This window comes from Macaca thibetana, chromosome 6 (assembly GCF_024542745.1).
Source record: "Macaca thibetana thibetana isolate TM-01 chromosome 6, ASM2454274v1, whole genome shotgun sequence".
NCBI lineage: Eukaryota > Metazoa > Chordata > Mammalia > Primates > Cercopithecidae > Macaca > Macaca thibetana.
Window position 1 is genome coordinate 131,783,232 of NC_065583.1, and position 24,988 is coordinate 131,808,219.

Below are 24,988 nucleotides of genomic sequence, written 5' to 3' on the forward strand. Positions count from 1 at the left end.
GTCTGCCATCACTTTCTCACCCTCACATTTTTGGATTCTCTTTACCTTTATTGGCCAAAGTTCACATTCACACGAAATAAATAGTAATGGGATATGGAAAAAATGGGTGATCTATTTAGACAAACTTCTTGAAGGGACAGGGCAAGGATTTGTGACTAATTATTCAAGGTAGAGATGTTGGAAATACAAGAGGGTAGTCTTGATTTATCAGTAAGACATCATACTGAGATAGTAAGTTCAATATGTAAGGGGGTATGGTACAATTATTAACATTTTCTATTGACTAGGTCATAGTTTAAATAACTGAGGTGTTCATGCATTCAAATAGCTTTATCATTCCTACCCAGAGGTCATAGCTGCAGAGTTGAAAATTCCAGTAACAGTGGACAAGTATATTTTGTTTAACGATTCGATTGAACTGTCTCGGGCTGCTATCACCATTTGGAGAGTTTGGGTGCTTCTTGTTCTCCCTAGCCCTGGTTAAAATCAAACCAACAAACATTGCTCAAAATTCTCTTTCAAATATATTTGAAAAAGTGTTGAGTATATTTTTTCCTTTGAACCACGAGAATAAATATGCAATGATAACCAGAAAATATATGAACAGATGCAGGTAAAATAAAATGCCTCCCAAATGTTTAAATGAATTTGGGAAAATATCTCTTTTACTTACATATTTGCAATTAATAAGATAATTTTATTTGGAAGTGTTCTTCATTTTCAGATTCCTACAGTTTTGCTAACTGCATCAAAACTTAGAGGAATATGATATTTTCAATCTTTTATTAAAATCTAATCTTGAGACAGTCCTGGCCTACTTTTAAAATTAAAAGTTTTCATAGTTTAGTGAAATTCAGCTAAATTTTCAAAGATTCTATCTTTACAGGAATCTTCCCTTATTTACTATTGAGCCATTATATCCTAGTTCATGTAGGTAAAAGAGTTTTAATAATACAACTATTAAATCTTGCTGCTTTTATTTCAAGAAAACGAAAGTGGACTAGAGCAGCATAGATAATATAAAGTAACTCACAGATATGCTAACAAAAGAATTCATTCTCATCAAAATTAATGAACTCAGCATTATGATTCTCATAATGCTCACTCAGCATTAATGAACCTATTCCTATCTTAGAAAACAGTACCTTCTTTTTCCTCTCTCATGTTCCTCCACACCACCACTACCACGCAAAAGCATTCAATGGCTGGATTTCAGCTGATGATGATTTGAACAATACATATTTGGAATTAGGAACAATCACAGCACAGAACTGTGAAAAGAATTGCTAAATGAATTTATATAAGCCTATCACTAACCAGTTGGTCCTGATACTAACTAGTTGATTGACTTTAGAAACAGAATTTTATAAAATCCTTAAGACCTCTCCATTTCATTTTATTTATAATAAAATTGATTTTCTTAAAATGGAAAATCATGGTAATCTAGGTACATTTTTATATAGTAAAGCCTGTTTAGCAATTTTAAAACACTACCATTGAATTATCGATTACTTGCATCTATAATGATATAATTAAGCATTTTAAATCTCTTTGAAAACATTGTTCTCCATTCATTTGATGATAGAGATAAAAATACTAATAAAACAGACTTAAATATTTGCATTTCAAACTATCCATAAAGAGCAAACTCTATGATATCTAAGATTAGGTGTGGATGTAGAGACAATTCCTGTCATTTACAACAATGTGGATGAACCTGGAGGACATATGGTAAGTGAAATACACCAGACACAGAAATACAAAAAGCACGCTCTCACTCATGTGGAAACCAAAAAAGTTGACCTCATAGAGGTAGTGGATAGAACTGTGGTCATGAGAGAATGAGGGGAATGAAGGGAGTGGGGAGAGATTGGTCAACAGGTACAAAGTTACAATGAGTAAGGAAGAAAAAGTTCTAGTATCCTTTTTCATAGTACAGTGACTAGAGTTAACCAAAAGATATTGTATACCTCAAAATAGCAAGAAGAGAGGATTTTGAGTGTTCCTACCAAAAATAAATGATGAATTTTTGTTACAGTTCATTAATTATCCTGATTTGATTATTATATAGTGTATATACATAAAGTGAAATATTACCTTGTACAGCATAAATATGTACAATTGTTATTTGCCAATATAAAAAGAATAACAATTTTTAAAGATTAACATAGTAGAAACTATCAGTTCCAGGTGTGGGTCCCTTCATATCCCTGAGGCTTTTTCTGTGATGCCTAGCTTTATCATGTGTCTGATTGCATAAGCAAGCCCTCATCTCAGACTGTCTTTGTGATATTGCACTCCAGGTACTAGAGCAGATTTGCTTACATAAGCAGCGAAAGCAGAAGAAATCTTTACTCAATAAATGATGAATGCAGGTGTAAGCTCAGCCACCATAGCCAGAGCAAAAGAAAGAAAAAAAAATTCTGTTGTATTTATGGCTGAGTCTGGGACATCTTTGGCTTATTCCCCTTCTATCTTCTCCTTCCGCTATTTCTTCACTGATTTTGCCTGAAAATGGTCCCTAAATTAATTACTGACAAGTGAGTTCTCACCTAAAACTGTGCTGTCAGAAAACCAAATTTAAGACAGATATCTTTTGAAAATAGAGAAATGAGACATAGAAAAGTTTGAGCGAAAACAACCACTTAAGTACTACCTAATTTTTTTAAGGAAAACCATCTGAATTTTTCAGTTTTATCTTTATTAAAACTACCCAAGATCTAAAAACAGGTTAATATTATAAAAATATGGAACTCAAAGCCCTTCAGGGCATGGTCGTAAACTGCCATTCAATTCTTACCCATGGCAAAAATTCTAAGCATAATTTATATTTAAACCATTGTAAGCATCATTCCTCCAATACCCCAAATTATACTATAGTAGTATGCCTCAGGTTTTTTTTTACTTTTTCCTTCACCAGTTGAAATATGACAGGTATTTTTGAGCCTCAAATGAAAGTGATATTGATATATAATGGTTCATTTCTAATAGAGATTACTTGAAAGGAAAAAAACACTTCAAATCAAATTGCGGAGAAAATGAAAGATTTGTTGAAGGAAAGAAAGATTACTAGATAATTTCAACATTAATGAAAGTGAGGAAATAGTAAATAATAAGAATAAGACCAAGAGCATTTTTAAAGTTTTATATTTAAATTTAGTCATTAGAAAAAAGACAGCCTTACAAAAAAATGAATGATACATTTAAAGTTATGAATTAAAAAAACAAAAAATAAAGTCAGATAGGTGTCAGGTCATAAAAAGGAGGTAAATAACATGTTAGAAGTATCAGAAATTAAAAGAAAAGTGCACTACAGATATTTTAGTCGTAAAAAGATAAATTCCTTTCTGAGAGTGATAGACTGTCTTTGGATAGCTCACCAGAATAAAACATCTATCACACATGGCTAAAATTAAAAAGCAGCTACCTAAAAGTGCTGGGTAGTGGACAGAAGCAGACAAACTCTTGTAAAATGTATATTCTTGAAGGACAGTTAGAAAGACCTGCATTAAATAAGATACATTTTTGAGGCATGTAACCTGTAACGACATGCAGTCCCAATGTGACATACGCAAGTTAGCAGGGGTGTGAGGGGAAAAAGAATGATTTTTCTTAATGAGACTGTTAGTGTAACAAAGCCGGAGAAATCATGGCTATCATAAATGACTAAAGAATGCTATAAGGAAAGAGTCAAAAAAGGGGTATCTAAATCCTGTCTAACTACAAGTTTGACTGACCCCCAAATCACTCACGCAATATACCCACTAAAAAAAAAGAAAAATGTTAAGAAGATCTCAACTGAAGCCAGAAATGCCACTGAAGATCTAGAGTTTGTAGTTCAACTCCAATTAAGGAAATGTCAAGAGAAGAAAAATAATAATTATAGAAACACCAGAATCCACAATCTCACATATTAACGTGAATAATGAGCAGTATGTAATTCACAAAGCCCCAAAAGAACAAGAGCAACAATTGAATGCATACTCTAGAGTGTTGCAGGAAATCAGGGACCCCGAATGAAGGGAATGGCTGGAGCCAAGGCAGAAGAACATAAATTGTGAAGATTTCATGGACATTTATCACTTCCCTAATAATATTCTGATAATTTCTTATGTCTGTCTTTATTTTAATCTCTTAATCCCATTATCTTCATAAGTTGAGAATGTACATCACCTCATGACCACTACTGTACAAAATGATTGTAAAACATGTGTGTTTGAACAATATGAAATCAGTGCACCTAGAAAAAGAACAGAATAACAGCAATTTTCAGGGAACAAGGGAAGATATCTGACTGCCTGTGGGTTCAGGCAGAATAGAGTCATATTTTCTTCTTGCAGATAGCCTATAAATGGACATGCAAGTAGGAGAGATATCACTGAATTCTTTTCCCAGCAAGGAATACCCTGGTGAAGGAATGCATTTCTTGGGGAAGGTCGATAAATGACCAGTCTGGGAGTGTCTGTCTTATGCAGTTGAGATAAAGACTGAAATACACCCTGGTCTCCTGCAGTACCCTCAGGCTTACCAGGATTAGGAAATTCCAGCCTGGAAAATTTTGGTCAGACTAGTTCTGGGCTCTCAAACCCTGTTTTCTGATAAAATGTTTATCAAGACAATATGTGCACAGCGAGACATAGACCCTCATCAGTAATTCTAATTTTGCCCTTTGCCTTGTGATCTTTTTTGCCCTTTGAAGCACATGGTCTTTGTGACCTACTCCCTGTCCGTATACCCGTTCCCTTTTAAAATCCCTAATAAAAACTTGCTGGTTTTGCGACTCAAGAAACATCATGGACCTACCGATGTGTGACGTTACCCCCAGAGGCCCAGCTGTAAAATTCCTCTCTTTGTACTCTTTGTCTTTATTTATCAGATCACCTGACCCTTAGGGAAAATAGAAAGAACGTACATTGAAATATTGGGGACTGGTTCCCCTGATACTAGAGAAAAATAAATCTGCCAAATCTGACACTGAGATGGACCAGAAATGTTCCTTTGTTTTGTTATGTTTTGTGTAATGTCTACCTTATCTATTCTAAATTAAGTGAAGCAAATTAGTCTGACAATGAATAAAATGATAGAGAAAAGTGGGAGAAAATTCAAGCAGAAAAATTGAAATCAACAGAAATTTTAAAAAAAACTTCAAATAAAGACTACCTAAAATTAAAATAAACAAAAAGTTACTAGATGGAAGGAACAGCAGAATGAAGTGATAGAGGACATATCTGGTGAGCTTGAAACAGAAAATTTATCTCCAATGTGAGGAATCAGAAAGAGAAAAAAAAAATGGAAAAAAAAAAATAAACAGAGCCTCAGAGTCTGTGAGATAATATCAAACTATTTAATATGTGTGGCATTTGAGTCCAGGAGGAACAGAACAACAGTGGACTTTGAAGAGGGCACTCAATTGTTTTCTGGGTTGCATAGTTTTATTGAGAAATCTGCATAATTAATGTGTTTCTTCTTTTGTATGTAATGCATCTTTTTTTTGTTTTACTACTATCTTCAAGATTTTCTCCTTACCTTTAATCATCAGAAGTTTGAATCTTACATGTTTAAGTGTGTTTTATTGCTGTTGTTATGTTTTTATTCTGATTGAGATTATCTGAAGCTTATGAATCTGTGTTTTTGGGTTGTTTATATTTGTAGGAAATTCCCAACCATTACATCTTCAAATAATTATTCTTCCTGATGCATGCTTTCTCTGTATTCTTTTTGGGAATCCAGTCACACGTACATGGATATTTGCTTGTTTTATTTTTATATTTTTATGTTTTTATTTATTTATTTATTTATTTATTTGGAGATGGAGTCTTGCTCTGTCTCCCAGGCTGAAATGCAGTGGTGTGATCTCAGCTCAATGTAGCCTCTGCCTCCTGGGTTCCAGCAATTCTCCTGCCTCAGCCTCCTGGGTAGCTGGGATTACAGGTGCACACCACCACACCCAGCTAATTTTTGTAGTTTTAGTAGAGATGGGGTTTCACCATGTTGGCCAGGCTGGACTCGAACACTTGACCTCAGGTGATCCACCTGCCTCGGCCTCCCAAACTGCTGGGATTGCAGGCGTGAGCCATGTAATTGGGAAAAAACAAAACAGTGCCCAGCCATTTTATTTTTAAAACTTTTTTTTCGTAAACCCGGGAGGCGGAGCTTGCAGTGAGCCGAGATCGCGCCACTGCACTCCAGCCTGGGTGACAGAGCCAGACTCCGTCTCAAAAAAAAAAAAAAAAAAAAAAAAAAACTTTTTTTTTTTTTTCCTTTTTCAAGTTTTGCTTTGGGTAATGTCTAGTGATCTGTCTTCATGGTCAGTGAACCTTGCCTCCACTATGTTAAATCTATTATGGAGCCCATCGAAGGAATTTTTCACCTCTGATGCATATTAGTTTGTTTTATTCTTAGCCATTCCAATTGACTCATTATTATATATTCCCTGTTTCTGTTAATAATTCTGTCTAGTTAATAATGTTGTCCACCTATTTCACTATATTCTTAACCTATGATTTATATTATTTTAAATTCCCTCTTCACATCCACAGCAGGCACTATATTAATGGAAGTCTTCTCTCATTATTCCTATCCCACATTCAGCTATCCCTGCTTACCTGTACCACACATGGAGACTACTTCTTGATTCTTTTCTCTCTTCCAGTGCTAGGCTTCTGCTTCTTGTTACGTAATGCCTGCCAGGTTTGTGGTGAGAAGTGGCTTGTCCCTTACATTCTTTGTCCAACCTCAGTCTCAGGAAGAACCTGTGAACTTGAATGTCAGAAATAATACCTTCACAGCATTCCTCTTCCTCCTGCTTGTGGCATCCAGACTTGTATCTATGTCAGGTCTTGTGTGGTAGAGTTTCCTTTACCAGAAAAAGGAGATTTTTAATGGTAGTGGCATAAGTTCATAGGCCTAAGACAACCTTTGTCCTCTCCTACAGAATCATAAGCATATTTTCTTCCAGCAGTAATTGGGCAGGGTTTGTGTCCTATGTTTGCATGGAATTACTACAACTATCCCAGTGGTTTAATGTTTTTGCCTGACATGAGGGAAGTTTCCAGAAAAAACGTACATAGTTTCATGACTCTTAAGCAGCACTTACACACCCATCCCCCAAAAGGCAGCTCTTTGTGGTCTCCACTCCTCTCTCAACATTTTTTTTTTTTTTTTTTGGAATATGTGGTGGAGGTTTTTGGAAAAAAGATTGAGCAAGTGAAAACTACTTTTGTGTTTAAAACTACCAGGGGTTATATAAGTTAAGCTAAACTGTAAGCAATTTGTTGCAATTGTATCTAACTTGTTTTTCCCCACATGTGTGGTAATCACTGACTCTTCCTCCTGAGTGCTGTAGCAAGTAAACCAATCCTTATCGTCTCTCACTGGAATGTCCCTATGCCAGGTTCAAGCTGTCTATTAACTCCCCTTAGCTGTCTGTTGGGCTCAAAAAATTGTTATTTTGTAGTTTATTCATATTCCTCTTATTGTTAAGAGAGTCACAATGTAATCGGCAAAAATTGAATTAATCTAACAATATAAGAAGGACACAACAAAATAGCTACTAAATCACATTAACAAATCACAGCTTATCACAATAATGGATTACAAGGAGAAAAGACATACAACCATCTCAATAGATGCAGTAAAAAACTTGCTTAAATTCAAGACCCATTCATAATCACACATAACGAAAGAGTAACAAGTCTTCTATTCTGAGATTGGGAAATACACAAGGATGCCTACTGTCACTATTTCTATGCAGCATTGTACCTAAGGTCTCAATCAAAGCAATGGTGATAAAGAGAGAGGACTAAAATATGTACTCATTGAGAAAAAACAAAACTGTGCTTATACTGAAGTAAAATGATTACATATGAGAAAAATTAAAAACTCTAAAGATAATTATTGGTAATAATACTTGATATTATCAATGCTGTTTAGATACAAAATCAATGTTTGAAAATAGTGTATATTTGCTTTTAAAATATCACATTTGTAAAAGCAACAAAACTAACCAAATACATAACAAATACATCTAATTCCTAATTTCTCAATGAGAAATTTGAAATACCATTAAGAGAATATTTTTAAAACTTAAAGGAATATAGTTTCCAGTATTTAAAGAATTAATAATTACACTATATCAATTCCCTACAAACATATGTATAAATTAAATCTATTATCAAAGTATCACCAGTCCTCTTCTGAAATTGAAAAGTTGATTGCAATTCATACATAAATAAAATCATACACAAATTGCCAAGAGGATCTTTCTTTAAAAAGTTAGACCAGATGTAGGGGAGCAAGATAGCTGAATAGAAGCCAAAGCAATCATCCCCACTGCAGGAACAACAAGCTAAACAACTACTCAAACAAAAGAGCACCTTCATAAGAATCAAAAATCAGTTGATCACAGTACCTAGTTTTAAAATGATATTACGGAAAGAATACACTGAACAAGGTAGGAAAGACTGTTCTGAATCATCTACACCACCCTTTCCCCATCCCTCAGCAGCAGCTGTATGGCACAGAGAGAGATTCTCTGCACTTGGGAGAAGAGTACATTGATTGCAGGACTTTCCATTGGAACTCAGTACTGCCTGGCACAATGGAAAGCAACATGGGGCAGAAGTCAGCCAGCACTCATAGAGGGAGCATCCAGATCAGTTCTAGGAAGAGGCAAATTGTCCTCTAGGAAGAGGCAAACAGTAGAAACCTGGGCTCCAGCAAGCTCTGCCACCACAGGCTAAAGCTCTCTGGGGTTCTAAATAAGCTTGAAAGGCAGCCTAGGCCACAAGGGCTGGAATTCCTGGGCAAGCCCTAGTGCTGTGCTTGGCCCAGAGCCAGGGGAATTGGGATGTACATGAATTAGTGAGATACTAGCTGGGACAGCTGACGGAGTGCTTGCATCACCCCGATACCCCTCCCCCAACCCAAGGCAGCACAGCTTGCAACTCTGGGAGACACTCTTCTGCATGAGAAGAGAGGGAAGAGTACAGAAGATTTTGCTTTGAAACTTGGATACCAGCTCAGCCATAGTAGAATAGGGCATCAGGCAGACTGCCAAGACCACCATTCCAGGCCCTAGCTCCCAGATGACATTTCTAGATACACCCTGGATTAGTAGAGAAGCCACTGCCCTGAAGAGAAGGACCCAGTCCTGAAAGAATTTATGACCTGTTAACTAGGGCCATGAATAAACAGCAATGGTAGCCAGGTAATACTCACCATGGGCCTTAGGGGAGGTTCAGAATTGTACTGACTTCAGATGTGACCCAAAGCATTCCCAGCCATGGTGGCTAAAGGGAAAAGTCTCCTCTACTTGAGTGAAATAAATAAAATAGTAAGGGTAACTTTGTCTTACACCTTGGTTACCAGCTGACCCACAGTGGGGTAGAGCACCAACAAGTTCCGGGCGTCATGGATTTAAGGTTTTGCCTCCTGGACAGCATTTCTAGACCTGCCCTTGGCCAGAGGACAGCTTTCTGCCCTGAGGGAGAGGCTCAGGACTGGCAGCGTTCACCACAAGCTGACTGAAGAGCCCTTGAGCCTGGAGTAAACAATGGGGCAGCCAGGCATTACTTGCCATGGGCCTGGGGCACAGGTAGCCCCTTTCACTTGAGGAAAGGGGAGGAAAGAGTGGGAACGACTTTGTGTTGTGACATAAGTGCCAGCTCAGCTGCAGTAGAACAGAGCACCAGCTAGGTTCCTAGCATTCCTGACTCCGGGACCTGGATCCTAGATGGAATTCCTGGACCTACCTGGTGCTGGGTGGCAGGGTGGGGAGCTCACCATCCTAAAGGGAAGGACACAGGCCTGACTGGATTTGCCACCTGCTGACTGTAGAGCCTTTGGGGCTTAAGTGAACATAGCTAGTAGCCAGGGAATTGTCATGGAAGCCCATATGCAAAACCCAGAGGTATACAGGCTTCAAATCTGGCACAGTACGGTCCCAATGGTGGTGGCCACAGGGTACCTGTGTCATCCTTCCCAGAGCTCCAGGCAGCTCAGCATCAAGAGAAAGAGATACCATTTGTTTGGGGAAAGTAAGAGAAGACAAGAATAGTCTCTGCCTTCTAATCCAGAGAATTCTTCTGAATCTTATCCAAGACCACCAACGCAGTACCTCTACATGTCTGCAAGAGCCACAGCATTACTACGCTTGGGGTGCCCCCTAAAGCAGATACAGTCCCAATGACCAAAGACATGGGTCACAACATGCAAGTCCCTTCAAATACCTGGAAAGCCTTCCCAAGAAGGATGGGTACAAACAAGCACAGGCTGTGAAGACCACAATACATACCTAATTCTTTAATGCCCAGAGCCCAGACACTGACAAACATTCATAAGCACCAAGACCATTCAGAAAAACGAACTCACCAAACAAACTAAATAAGTCACTGATCAACCCAAGAAAGACAGAAACAGAGTTATGTGACATTTCAAAGACATAAAAATAGTAGTCTTGAGGAAGCTTGATGAAATCTAACATAACACAGAGAAGAAATTCAGAATTCTATCAGATATATTTAACAAAATGATTGAAATAATTTAAAAAGAACTATGTAAACATTCTGGAATTCAAAAATGCAATTGACATACTGAAAAATGTATCAGAGTGTTTGAGTAGAAAGACAGAAACATGCATCTATAAAAAATAAAACATCCAAAAAATTTTCAAGAAATAAACAAAATAACTACATATTAACAGAAACTACAAAAAGTTAAAAAGTGGAGGATGAAGTTCAAGTGTAGTGTTTTTATTAATTTTCTCTTTGCTTGTTTGCTAGTTTATTTACTTTTGCTATCAGTGTTAAGTTGTCATCAGTTTAAAATAATGATGTTGTTGGCAAGCCTTGTGGTAGCTTCAAATAAAAAAGGGGTATAACAGATATACAAAAAATAAAAAGTAAGAAATTAAAACACACCACCAGAAAAAAATTACCTTAATTAAAAGGAAGACAGAGATAAAAGAAGGGAGAAAAAGAAGACCACAAAACAAAACAAAACAAAACAAAAAATCAAATAATAAAATAGCAGGAGTAGGTCCTAACTCATTAATAATTATAATGAATGTAATTGAACTAATCAAAGACACAGGGTGGCTGAATAAATTAAATTTATTACCTGTTGAGCATGAGAAACACACTTCACCTATAAAGACACCAATAGAGTGAAAATAAAGGGGTGGAAAAGGATATTTTATGCAATGGAAACCAAAAAAGAGCAGGAGTAGCTATACTTATATGAGACAAAATAGGTTTCAGGACAACAACTATAAAACACAGAAAAATAATGGTTATTATATAATGAGAAAGGGGTCAATTCAGCAAGAGGATATAATAATTGTAAATATATATGCACACAACACTGAAAACCACAGATACATAAAGCAAATATTGTTAGAGCTGAAGAGAGAGAAAGAATGCAATACGCTAATAGCAAGAGACTTCCACACCCCCACTTTTAGCATTGGATATATCTTCCAGACAGAAAATCAAAAACAACAACCACCACCAAAAAAAAAAACAAAAAAACAAAAACAAAACAAAAAAAAATCTGTTCCATACACCCAATAACCCTAACAAATATTTACAGAACATTTCATCCAACAGCTGAAGAACATACATTCTTCTCAGTACATAAATCATTCTCAAGGATAGGTCATATGCTATGTGGCAAAATAAATCACTAAAAAGTAAAATAAAAAAATGAAATTGTATCAAGTTTCTTCTCTGACCACAATGGAATAAAACTAGAAATCAAGAACAAGAGGAGCTTTATAAACTACACAGATACATGGAAATTAATATGCTCCTGAATTAGCAGCAGGTCAATGGAGAAATTCAGAAGGAAATTTTAAAATTTCTTGAAACAAATACAAATGGAAACAGAACATACTAAAACCTATGGGATACAGTGAAAGAAGCAACGAGAACAAAGTTTATAGCAATAAGCACCTACATCAAAAAAAAGGAGAAAAACTTCAAATAAACAACCTAATAATGCATCTTAAAGAACTAGAAAAGCAAGAGTCAACCAAATCCCAAGTTAGTAAAAAATGAGAGAATCAGAGCGGAAATGAATGAATTTGACAAGAAAACCATACGAAAACTAATGAAACAAAATGTTATGTGCTTTTTAAAAGATAAACAAAATTGGCAAATATTTAGCCAGACTAAATAAAAAAAGAGGGAAGTCTAAAATAAACAAAATCAAAGATGAAAAAGAAGACATTACAGCTCATAATACAGAAAAGCAAATGATCAATAGAGGCTACTATGACAAACTATATGCCAATAAATAGGAAAACCTAGAAGAAATGGATAAACCTAAACACATGCAACTTACTAATGTTGAACCATGAAGAAGTCTAAAACCTCAACCACCAAATAAGAAGTCTTCAGATCAAAGCCATAATAAAAAGCCTCCCAGCAAGGAAATGCCCAGGACCCAATGGCTTCACTGGTTAATTTTACCAAATATTTAAAGAACAAATAGTACCAATCCTACTCAAACTATTCCGAAAAAGAGGACAAAGGATTACTTCCAAACTCATTCTATGAGGCCAGTATTACCATGATACTGAAACCAGACAAAGACACATTAAAAAAAGAAAAACTACAGGCCAATATCCCTGATGAACATTGATGCAAAATTTTTGAACAAAATACTATCAACAACATATTAAGAAGGCCATTCATTACACATGAGTGTGATTTATCCCAAGAATGCAAGAATGGTTCAACATATGCAAATCATTCAATGTGATACATCATATCAACCAAATGAAGGACTAAAAACATATAATGGTTACAATTTATGTCAGAAAAGCATTTTCTAAAATTCAACATTCCTTTATGGTAAAAATATTTTAAAAACTGGGTACAGAGGGAATATACATCAACACATAAAAGCCACATATGATAGACCCATAGCTAGTATCATACTGAAGGAGGAAAACCCAAAAGCCTTTCATCTAAGAACTAGAACAAGACAAGAATGCCTACTTTCAGCCCTGTTATTCAACATAGTACTGGAAGTCCTAGCTAAAGTCATAAGATAAGAGTAAGAAAGAAAGAGCATTCAAATTGGAAAGGAAAAAAATCAAACTATCCTTGTTTGCAGATGATATAATCTTATATTCGGAAAAAACTAAAGATTCCACCAAAAAAATTGGAATTGTTAAGTTACTGGATACAAAATCAACATACAGACATAGGTAGCATTTTAATATGTCAACAGTGAATAATTTGAAAAAGAAATCAAGAAAATTATCTCATTTACAATAGCTATAAATGAAATAAAATAAAAAACTTAAGAATAAACTTACCAAAGAAGTGAAAGAGCTCCACAATGAAAACCATAAAACACTGACGCAAGAAATTGAAGAGGATACAAAAAATGAAAAGATATTCTGTGCTCGTGTATTGGGGGTATCAATATCGTTTAAATGTCTATACTATTTAAAGCAATCTACAGATTCAATGAAATCCCTATAAAAATACCAGTGATATTCATCTCAGAAATTTTTTAAAAATTCTAAAATGCATATGAAACCACAAAGACCTGGAATAGTTAAAGCTAAGCAGAAAGAACAAAACTGGAGGAATCACATTACCTGACTTCAAATTACTGCACACAGCAATAGTAACTAAAACAGCATGTTACTGGCATAAAAACCGACACATAGACAATGGAACATAATAGAAAACCCAGAAATAAATCCATACATCTATAGTGAATTCATTTTCAACAAAGGTGCCAAGAATATGCACTGGGGAAAGACAGTCACTTCAACAAATGGTGCTGGAAAAACTGAACATCTATATACAGAGAATGAAACTAGACCCTCATCTCTCACCATTTACAAAAATCAAATCAAAGTGAATTAAAAAGTTAAACATAAGATCTCAAACCATGAACCAAATAAAATAAAACATTGGGGAACCTCTGCAGGACATTGAACTGTGCAAAGATTTCATGAGTAATATCGTACAAGCACAGGTAACCAAAGCAAAAATAGACAAATGGGATCACTTCAAGTTAAAAAGTTTTGCTCAGCAAAAGAAACATTCAACAAAGAGACAACCCATTTTATGGGAGAAAATGTTCACAAACTAATTGACAAAGAATTAATAATTAAAATATATAAGCGGTTCAAACAACTTGATAGGAAAAGAAATCTAATAATCCAACTAGAAAATTGGTATAAAATGTTAACAGCTGCCGGGCACGGTGACTCGCCTGTAATCGCAGCATTTTGGGAGCCTGAGGCGGGCAGATCATGAGGTCAGGAGATCGAGACCATCCTGGCTAACATGGTGAAACCCTGTCTCTACTAAAAATACAAAAAATTAGCTGTGCATGGTGGTGGGCGCCTGTAGTCCCCACTACTCGGAGGCAGGAGAATGGTGTGAACCTGGGAGGCAGAGCTTGCAGTGAGCCGAGATTGCACCACTGCACTCTCGCCTGGGTGACAGAGAGAGACTCCGTCTTAAAAAAAAAAGAAAGAAAAGAAAAATGTTAACAGCTATTTCTCAAAAGAAGACATTCAAATGGTAAGGAGTATATAAAAAGGTGATCAATACTACTGATCATCTGAGAAATGCAAACCGAAGCTCCAATGAGATATCATATTCTGCTGGTTAAAACGGCTTTTATCCCAAAGATGTGCAACAACAAATGCTGGCCAGGATGTGGAGAAAAGGCAACCCTTCATAAACTGTTGCCAGGAATGTAAGTTAGTATAATCACTATGAAAAACAGTTTGAAAATTTCTCAAAAAACTAAAAATAGGACTACCAGATGAACCAGCCATCCCAATGCTGGGTATATAACCAAAAGAAAGGAAATCAGTATATTGAAGAGTTGTCTGTCCTCCCATGTTTATTGCAACATTATCCACAATAGCCAAGATTTGGAAGCAACCTGAGTGTCCATTAACAGACAAACGGATAAATAAAATATGGTAGGTATACCTTATGGAGCACTATTTAGACATAAAAAAGAATACAATTCTGTCATTTGCAATAACATGTGTGAAACTGGAGGTTAAGTGAAATAAGCCAGGCCCAGAAAGACAAACTTTGCACATTCTAATTTGTAGAAGCTGAAAAACATTAAAACACTTGAACTAATGGAGATAGAGAGTAGAATGTTGATTACCAGACGCTGGGAAGTGTAGTGGGTAGAGGTAAGTGGAAATGGTTAATGGGTACAAAAATATAGTTAGATAGAAAAAATAAGTTCTAATATTTAATAGCACAACAAGGTGACGACAGTCAACAACAATTTATCGTACATTTTATAATAACAAAAAGAGTGTAACTGGATTTTTTTAACACAAAGAGACTATGAATGTATGATGTGATGAAAACCCCATTTACTTCGCTGTGATTATTAGGCATTGTATGCCAGTATCAAATATCTCATGTACCCTGTGAATATATACACCTACTATGTACCCACAAATGTTAAAAAGAAAAATTGTAAAAGCTGGAGCACTGGCACAGTTCGATATTAACATATAAAACTACAGCAGAAGTATCAGACAATAAGCCAGTCAGGCGTGTTACAAACAGACACAGACATGAGGAATTTCTTCATGATGAATTTCTCCATGACAAATTTGTTACCCCCATTTGAACAGTGGGTAACAAATGGAATTTTTACCAAGAGATGCTGGGTCAAATAGACTTCTATATGCAGGAAAAAGATAGAATTTGAAAACTGCCCCACAGTATGTAGAAGGCTGAACAATAGCACTTTTAGTAGAAAACAGAACAATATTATCATTGCCTTGGGTAAGAAACATTTGTTAAATTAAACACAGAAACCATTAGCTTAAAGAGTAAAATGATAATTGGATGACATTAAAATTAAGAACTTGTGTTAATCAAAATTACCATTATGTGAATGTTAAAGCAAATCACATATTAAAAGAAGGCATTTACAATACATATATCTGAAAAGAGAACTACATTCAGATAAATGAAAGACTCCAAAATCAATAAGAAAAAGACAGCTCAATTAAAACTAGCAAAAGACTTCAAGCAGCCGCTTCACGCAAAAAAAAAGATATACAAAGGTCCAGATATCCAACAAACATTTGAAATGTTGCTGAATTACATTAGTCATCAGAGAAATGTTAATTAAAGCCACAGCAAGATACCACTACACCAACAAAGCTAAATACAGTACACTAAAATACAAAGGTTTTTGTCTTTTCTCCCTATGCTGTCTCTGTCTCAACCAAGACTGAATGAAGTGTTGTATAACTAAAATTTTTGTACATTGGTAGTAAATTGGTATAGCATTTTATAAAAATGTATTTACTAAACATAAGCAAATAAATGCTGTTATCCAACAATCCTACCCCTAAATATATATCCCAAAGAAATTTACTAGAATGTTTGCAGTAGCTCCACTGAAAAAAGCCAATAATTGAGGGCAGCCCAGATATCCTTCTACAGTAGAGTGGATAAACGTCTTCCATAATGGTTTCACAGGTTGAGTTCTCTGGAGGCAGATTCTGAGATGGAGTTTGGAGTGCAAGATGATTATTGGGGACCAACATCTGTGAAAGGAAGGAAAAAGAAATACTCATTGAACAGAGAGGCAAGTCGAACTGATGCAGGAACATCAAAGCCTTAGTCTGAAACAGGCCAGGATCTCAGGCATGCAAACTGCCCATCAGAGTTGTCTAGATTGGGTTAAATTCATGGGGTTTTGTAACACTCATCATGCTCAGTAACCAGATGTGGAGCGTCCCAGGAAGTACACAATATAAGTGAGGGAGTTCTCTGCAGCTAAAACAGAGCATGAAGGAGATGACAGCTGGAGAATGTTTGCTGACATTGGTGCCTTCAGCTGGACAGCTCTGAGCACCCATTGCCAGGTCAGCAACTACTATTATGGAATATCATATATTCAGTGACAGTGAATAAATTATTGTTAAATGAAATAGGAATAAATCTTACAAATATCGTGTTAGGTAAACAAATAGATGGCATAATTTCATTTATATCAAGTTCAAAAACAGGAAAAGTTGAACCTGATGTTCAAAACCAATATACTTTTACTTAGGGAGAGGGGTCAGTGACTTAGAGGACTCCAGAGCCTTCTTGGGTGATGGCAATGTTCTATTTATTGCCTACCTGCATAATACACGGGTGTGCTTGCTTTGTTAAAGTTAATTCAACACTACTCTTAGGTTCACGTTTCCTTATACATGTCATATGCTAGGAGAAGGCAAATGAAAAGTGGTTGATAGTTATGCACCTTAAAACACAGCCAAAAACTCTCCTAGAGCAGAAATAAAACATACGCAAGGAAAAGTAGAAAGAATCTCACTGGTCACAGAAAATTTTAAGACATCTCTTACAATTAAGTAGACAAAACGTAAGTAAATGTAGAAAACCTAAAAAACATAATCAAAAGTGTGCGTGTTTATTACATATACATATATACACGAGCCATGATAAAAATAAATACACTTTTTAAAATACTTATGGAACATTCATCAGGAACTTCTCAAATATTAGACCACAAAAGAAAAAAGCAACAAAAACATCCCTCCCACCAATAGTTTCCAAAGATTCAAATAGCACAAACAGCATTTTCTGACTACAATGAAATAAAACCTACATTGAAAACATATCAAAAATAAAAAAGGTCCTTCCACTGGTGAATAAAAATTATATTTTAAATCAAAGAAGAAATACAAAGCAAATTTCATGAATTTATGGAAAATAAAGTGAAAATAAAATTTATCAAAATTATGGGTTATAAAATGCAGGTAAAATATTTCCATCTGCCTTATACACACAGCATGGTTCAAGGGAACTTGATAAATTGAGGCTTGCCAATATTTCTTTCCCAGAATATTACTTTTTCTATTTTTTTCTATTTCAATCTCACCCTTTTTTCAGATCCACCATTGAACACCTCTTCGTTTTCTCCAAAACCAAATATAAACTTGCCTTGTTTAGTATTCACAGAAGATATAAATAAGTTGATTTAAATTGTTTGATTCAGAGATGGAGTAGACAACAGGATGTCTTTGTACATCTTTGTTGATACGTTTTTTCCTAGTATGCTTTGCTATTAATTGTCAACTTTTCTTAATCCCCAATTTAAAACAGAAGCTAGGCCAAATTTTATGTGTCTTTAGACATAGTGTACACTCAATAAAGTGCATTGCTCATCGATGGTAAATAATAAATATGCTAACTAAATAAAAACTGTCTAAATGGTCATTGTGCTTTTTATTCCTCTTGTCTTCATTTTCTTCATCAGATATGTTTCTTAAAAAATTAATAAAAACAATTATAATTATGATTTTTGTCATTTGTATTTTACACAAACCTCTGTAAACCCAATAATTCAATGGCATACAGCTATATGCATTTTTAAACCAAGTGAAAATTTTATTTCTGAATCAGCATTTCTTAATTAGTCATTTTGGAAATGCTTAATATTTTGGATGGAAATAACTGACGTATCATTTTCTCAGTGTCTCTACATGAACAGTAATCACTGCTAGCAATTAAGACTGCTTAATTTTTGACGAGTATATTTTAGTTCACTTATGAGTTTCTCTCTTCTTTTGTGTTGAATGATAGACTGATGACTTTTAATGTTATATTGATTTTTTTTTTTTTTTTTTTTTTTACGGTAGAATCTCAGGTCAGATCAGGTTAAATTTTCCCAAGTGCCTTAATAATTAGAAGAATGTTTCTGGTGTGTACGTGAAAACTACTGGCATAACATTTAATATAAGTCAGCATGCCAAAACTAAATGATGGCAGCATTCCAGAGAGGATTAAATTCATTGAATAGTTGTTAATAAGGATTTTACTCAGGAGTAATTCTTCTCTCTCATTTCCTCTCTGTGTTAGCAACTCCACAAACAGCCCTTCCTAATGAATTACTGAATCCACCAAGATAAAATAATATAAATGAGCATACAAAATTTTCCATTAAATGATACAATCCTAAAGACTTTTACAAACTCATTTATTATGTAAAATAAGCTTAGATAGCAAAAGAACACAGAAACAATGAGATTAATAAACACCTCCCTATGAGAAAAGACTTCTGGAGATATATCAGTTATATATAAATGTGTCCTTAGTGAAGGAGCAGTTTGAACATGCAGCTTAGACTCCAAGTTTAGAAGAAGGCAGAAAAAAAGTACAATTTTTTTTTTTTTTTTTTTTGAGACGGAGTCTCGCTCTGTAGCCCAGGCTGGAGTGCAGTGGCCGGATCTCAGCTCACTGCAAGCTCCGCCTCCCGGGTTCACGCCATTCTCCGGCCTCAGCCTCCTGAGTAGCTGGGACTACAGGCGCCCGCCACCTCGCCCGGCTATTTTTTTGTATTTCTTAGTAGAGACGGGGTTTCACCGTGTTAGCCAGGATGGTCTCGATCTCCTGACCTTGTGATCCGCCCATCTCGGCCTCCCAAAGTGCTGGGATTACAGGCTTGAGCCACCGCGCCCGGCCTAAAAAGTACAATTTTTTTATGTTGCCAAGTATAAGAAGTCATTTATAAAATGAAGGAAATTGATTTTTTTATTTCATGCAAATTAGTCACATGATTCACAAGTTAGACATTTATAAGGAACGAATGCATATTGAGATACTAGTTTTAATAGTTGGGTCCTTCCCACAGCCAGATGAGAGCTTTATATTACTGTGCTTTCTTCTTGAAAAATTCACACATCTCCTCTTTGTGCTCCCACTACTAAAATACACGAGAGGAAAATATACTAAATTTTCAGGTAAGAAAAAATGTCAGCTGGAGAAAAACATGATGTTAAAGTCATTAAGTTAGAGCAAATAATTTGAGAGACTACATTTGTCTTGTCTATTACCAAAATGAATAAAAAGGATCTCCTTCATAAAATCCTGTGTTATTCAAATGTCAGCTACAGGGTTTTTTTTAATCACTTACAAAAAATATGCTAATGTGTTGCTTACATATTTAATAAATCCTTTTATTTTAACCTCAAAGTGAGCACCGGCATCTCACACTACTAAGGAGTATGGGCTTTATGGTTAGCAGCACCTGCGTTTTAATTACTTTTCTAACCTGCTGTGTAATCTTGGACAATTTAGTTCGCCGCTTTGAGCTTCAGTTTTCTAATATACAAAATGGTCAAAATAACAGTTGTCTCACAGTGTTGTTCTGAAAATTAAATTAGATAACACATATAAAGGGCTTTGCAGAATGTCTGGTTCATATAACTTTAAAATACACAGAAACGGTTACTGTTAACATAATTATCATTAACACTATCATTGTTGTGAAATATTGCATCTGTCCCAATATCCTCTTTAGTCCTTTCTGAAACTGTCTTTCATTATATCCAATAGTTCTCTCTAAACTTCTGAAAACCCCAGTGTGCTGGGATTATAACCTGCAACAACAGTAATCTAAAAGAGATACAGCTTTCACTTCACACATAGAAAGGATACACTTACTTTCTTCTTTGCGGTGGTAATATACGTGATCTTTGAAGTTTCTGAAATTGGTACTGATTTCAAAGTTCACTCGGTAGAAGGAAATAAACTCTGAATTTTAAAATCTTCAAATTATATATCAGAGTGATAATATAGCAAAGTGCAAATGGTATATTTAGCAAATATTTGATAAATGAATGAGTAAATGAAGTGAAAAACCTGAGAAATACTTCTTCAATATGCCTTCCTTCATGCTGCAACTGGACCATAAAGTCTTCCACATTTTAATGGTGAGTTTGGGACTAATATAAGTAATATACTAGTTATTCTTAGAGAATTCTTCCCTTGGAAGTTCTAAGAGACAGGATCTACTTTATGCCTACTTGATATTTTCTGTTTTCCTTTTTTCTTAAAGAGATTCTGCACCTTTGGTGACACAAACAATTAATGAGATTATTATAGTATATGTTCGTTCATCAAAATATGTATTACTTTTGATTGTATTAAAACACAAAGGTGCTCATGTCAGAAAAGTATTATTCTAAACACAAGATTAAGACACAGAATCATTTGCTCAGTGTGAAAACTCTATATAAATCACTGGATCTTGCAATCCATTTTCTTATACTTTTCTATATTCTTCTCCACAATGACTCTGACCACCTTTTGTAGTGGCTGTTTCCCTGAAACTAAATCCCAAGACAATGATTCCAGTGCAACGGCTTTATTTGGAAGACAGAGTCCATAATCACAGGGGAATGAAGAAGAGAGATGAAAAAGGGGCAGGAAGCTAAAAACCACAGTGATCATCTGTAATTTAACCACATGGAGAATTATGAGAACTATGTAAACACATATCTTAGGATCTTTCCATCCTAGGAAAATTCCTAGGCAAAGGGAGAAGATACTCTGGAGCATTTGTATACCAACTCCTGTTCTTCATGGAATTAAGGTTGTGCTTCAGGAGTCTAATTCCCTGGCATTTGGTGTGACCTTAGAGGGAAAGAGGGTTTCAAATAAAGTCCCCAGACCCCAACATGCACAGCTTTGCAACTGGAAGTCTACCACAGGCTGCTTCACACTAACTCTGCGACTGTTTACATGAGTGGCTGTAAGAGGCAGAGAGAAATAGAAACAGACAGCCAGAGAGAAAAAGGAATGGGGAGAGAGAGAGGGAGGAGAGAGGAGATAAATTATTCAGTTTCCTTTTTTCTCTGCTAAATGTCATTTTGCCATTTTATAAGGATAACAAAATACAATTTAAAGAAATTAGTATCTTTCCATTTTCTCATTCGTTATAAGTGGATATACAAGCAGATACTCACTTCCGTATTGCAAAGTTCAGCAAAATTGTTAAAAAAAAAATTGAGGGCTGATTTACAGAGAAGGAAAGTGGGATTCTTGCTCATTTCAAAGTGATTTCAACACAGTTTTCTTTTTGTTTTCATTGAAAGTAGGCAAAAGTGACAAAAATTTCATAAACAAGCAATTTAAACAGGACAAATTTTATTTCTGTATAACATCATAGTTGCAAAGGCTGGCATTTCTCCCTGTGAAAGCATTGATAATACACTCCACGAAACTATTTTGTTTTCTGTTTATATATTTACATGATACTTAATGATAGCAGATGATTTCTAAAAATGATTTTATGTCTTTCTATTCTTTGTCTCCTTGGAATCTGTAATAAGTACATCTGTTTTATGACTCACAAAATTAGAAAGCAAATGCAAGGACAAATGTGTCTAAAGTTTCCAACAATCTTAGGAGCCATAACAATGACAAGTTAATGAGGTATCCAAGTTCATGAATGTCTGATATGTGGCATTTGACACCCAACAATTTAATTTTTTTTTTTTTTTTTTGAGACACAGTCTCACTCTGTCACCCAGACTGGAGTGCAGTTGCATGATCTCAGCTCACTGCGACCTCCACCTCCTGGGTTCAAGTGATTCTCCTGCCTCAGCCTCCCAAGTAGCTGGGATTACAGGCACCCACCAACATGCCTGGCTAATTTTTGTAGTTTTAGTAGAGACAGGGTTTCCCTATACTGGCCAGGCTGGTCTTGAACTCCTGTCCTCAGAGGCCTGCCTCTGCCTCCCAAAGTGCTGCGATTACAGGCATGAGCAACTTAATTCTTAGATTCATCAAATCTGCCAAGAGATTAAACTATGGCTAACATAAAAGTAAGTACGTGTAGATTCCAAAATGTGTTATGATATTGGGGAAAAAAAGCAGATTTCAGATGATCAACCTAAAATTAAACTGCTTTCTATAGTTATATTTAATTACAAATACACAAGCAAGGTTCAATACAAACCCTAATGTTATATTTTTTTAAATAAATGACCTCATCATTTTATGCTGTTCCTAAGCATTCCAATTTCTAGTCATTTATATCCTGATACCCATATCTACCATGAAGTGGATTGCCCTGTTCACTGATGTTTAGATGGCGATGATCCCCAAGCAGAACTGTACCTTCATTTCATAAATAAACTTTTGATTTTAAAATAGTTTGAGATTTACAGAAAAGTTTCAAAGGCATAATGGTTTCCCATTTACCCCACACCCAGCTTGCCCTACTATTAACTTCTTACACTATTATGGTATCTTTGTCACAAATAATTAATCAACATTGATACATTCTTATTAACTGAACATCATATTTATTTGCAGTCCATTTGTTTTTCTGTAATGTCCCTTTTCTGTTCCATGATCCAAATCAGTCTTCAGTGTCTTTATGTGTCCTTTGCCTCCTCTGGATGAGGGAGTTGCTTAGACTTACCTTGCTTTCAATGACTGAGAGTTTTAAGGAGTGCTGCTCAGCTAATTTGTAGAATGCTTTCAATGTTTGTCTGTCTCATGGTTGGAAAAAAAATAATAATACGATTTTGGGGGCAAAGGCCACAGAGGTGAAGTGCCATTCTCATGATATCACATCAAGGGTACACACTTCAGTTTGATTTAACACAGATAACGTTAACCGGGTCACCTTGCTAAGACAGTGTTTGCAGTTTTCTCCATTGTACAGTGTTTGTTTTTCTTTGTTTTCAATGCTCTATTCTTTTGAAACAAAGCACTGAGCTCAGCTCACTTTCGAAGTTCCACCTCTGAAATGATTTGGCCCTGTGTCCCCAACCAATCTCAGCTCGAATTGTAATCCTCATAATCCCCACATGTGGAGGGCAGGACCTGGTGGGAGGTGATTGGATCATGGGGGCAGTTTCCTTCATGCTGTTTTCATGATAATTCTTTCAGGAGATCTGGTAGTTTTATAAGAGGCTCCTTCCTCTTCACTGGTTCACTCTCTCTTGCCTGCTGCCATGTAAGACATGCCTTTGCTTCTCTCTCACCTTCTGCCATGATTCTAAGTTTCCTGAGGCTTCCCCAAACATGCAGAATTGTGAGTCAAATAACCTCTTTCCTTTATAGATTACCCAGTCTTGGGTCTGTCTTTATAGCAGTGTGAGAATGAAGTAACACAACCTCCTTGAGGAATGGGTACATATATAAGTTATTTGATATTCTTTAATTGAGATTGTCTCTTCTCCCCCATGTATTTAATTATCCAATCATTATTTATACCAATAGACACTCATGGATACTTATTTGATATTTTAGCTCATAATCCAATAACATATTATATAATATGTTGCAGCTCTAGCTATTGGGAGCTCTTTCAGGTTGGACCTTGTATCCCTGTGACATATCTTTGTTACTTTGTACTTCTGAGTACTTCCTCTATCATTTTAAAATATTCAATAATTCTCACAATTGTAGGGGAAAATGGAATAGTCAATATAAATAATGACACCAGAAAAGCTTAATCAGGAAGAAAATGTAATTCCCTAGGCAATACACCAAACTTAAATTTATGCTTCATTTCTCTTTGTGTAAAATACATGCAGATTTTGATATCTGAATGTACTAAGACATTTGTGTTGAGATGTGTTTACTCTGCCTTTTGGCATTTACATCATTTCAAAAATAATTTAATTTTATTCACACCAACCGTGCATTCTAGTTGATTTATAAATATATATTATGAACATTTATGATATTTACTATGTATTTTTTCTATGTTGAGCAATAATAAATTTTTTAAAATCAATGGTCCAATAAGAAGATATATACAATAACTAATTAGGAGTATATTCTAGGCAAATAAAGTTTATATTTTCAAGATAAAATTTAGTAAACTGCATTTCATAGATCTAAATCCATTACATTATGTACATTAAATATTTGATTAATTGAATAAATGAATTTGGTTAAACAAAAAAGTTAATCTGCATATGTAATTTCCCTTTAATACCATGCCAAATTCAGACCCACTCTTGGAAAGATAATCATCAGGATAAATTTGATGTCCTTTTTACAGATTGTTCACTAAAATTGCATACTTTTCTGAGAATCTGAGAAAAAAGATAATATTGTTTGTTTTTACATTTTAAATAACTTCTCTGTGAAATGGTTACAACAATAGTTTTGCCTCATGGGTTTTTGGAAGGATTTTGTTAATATGATTG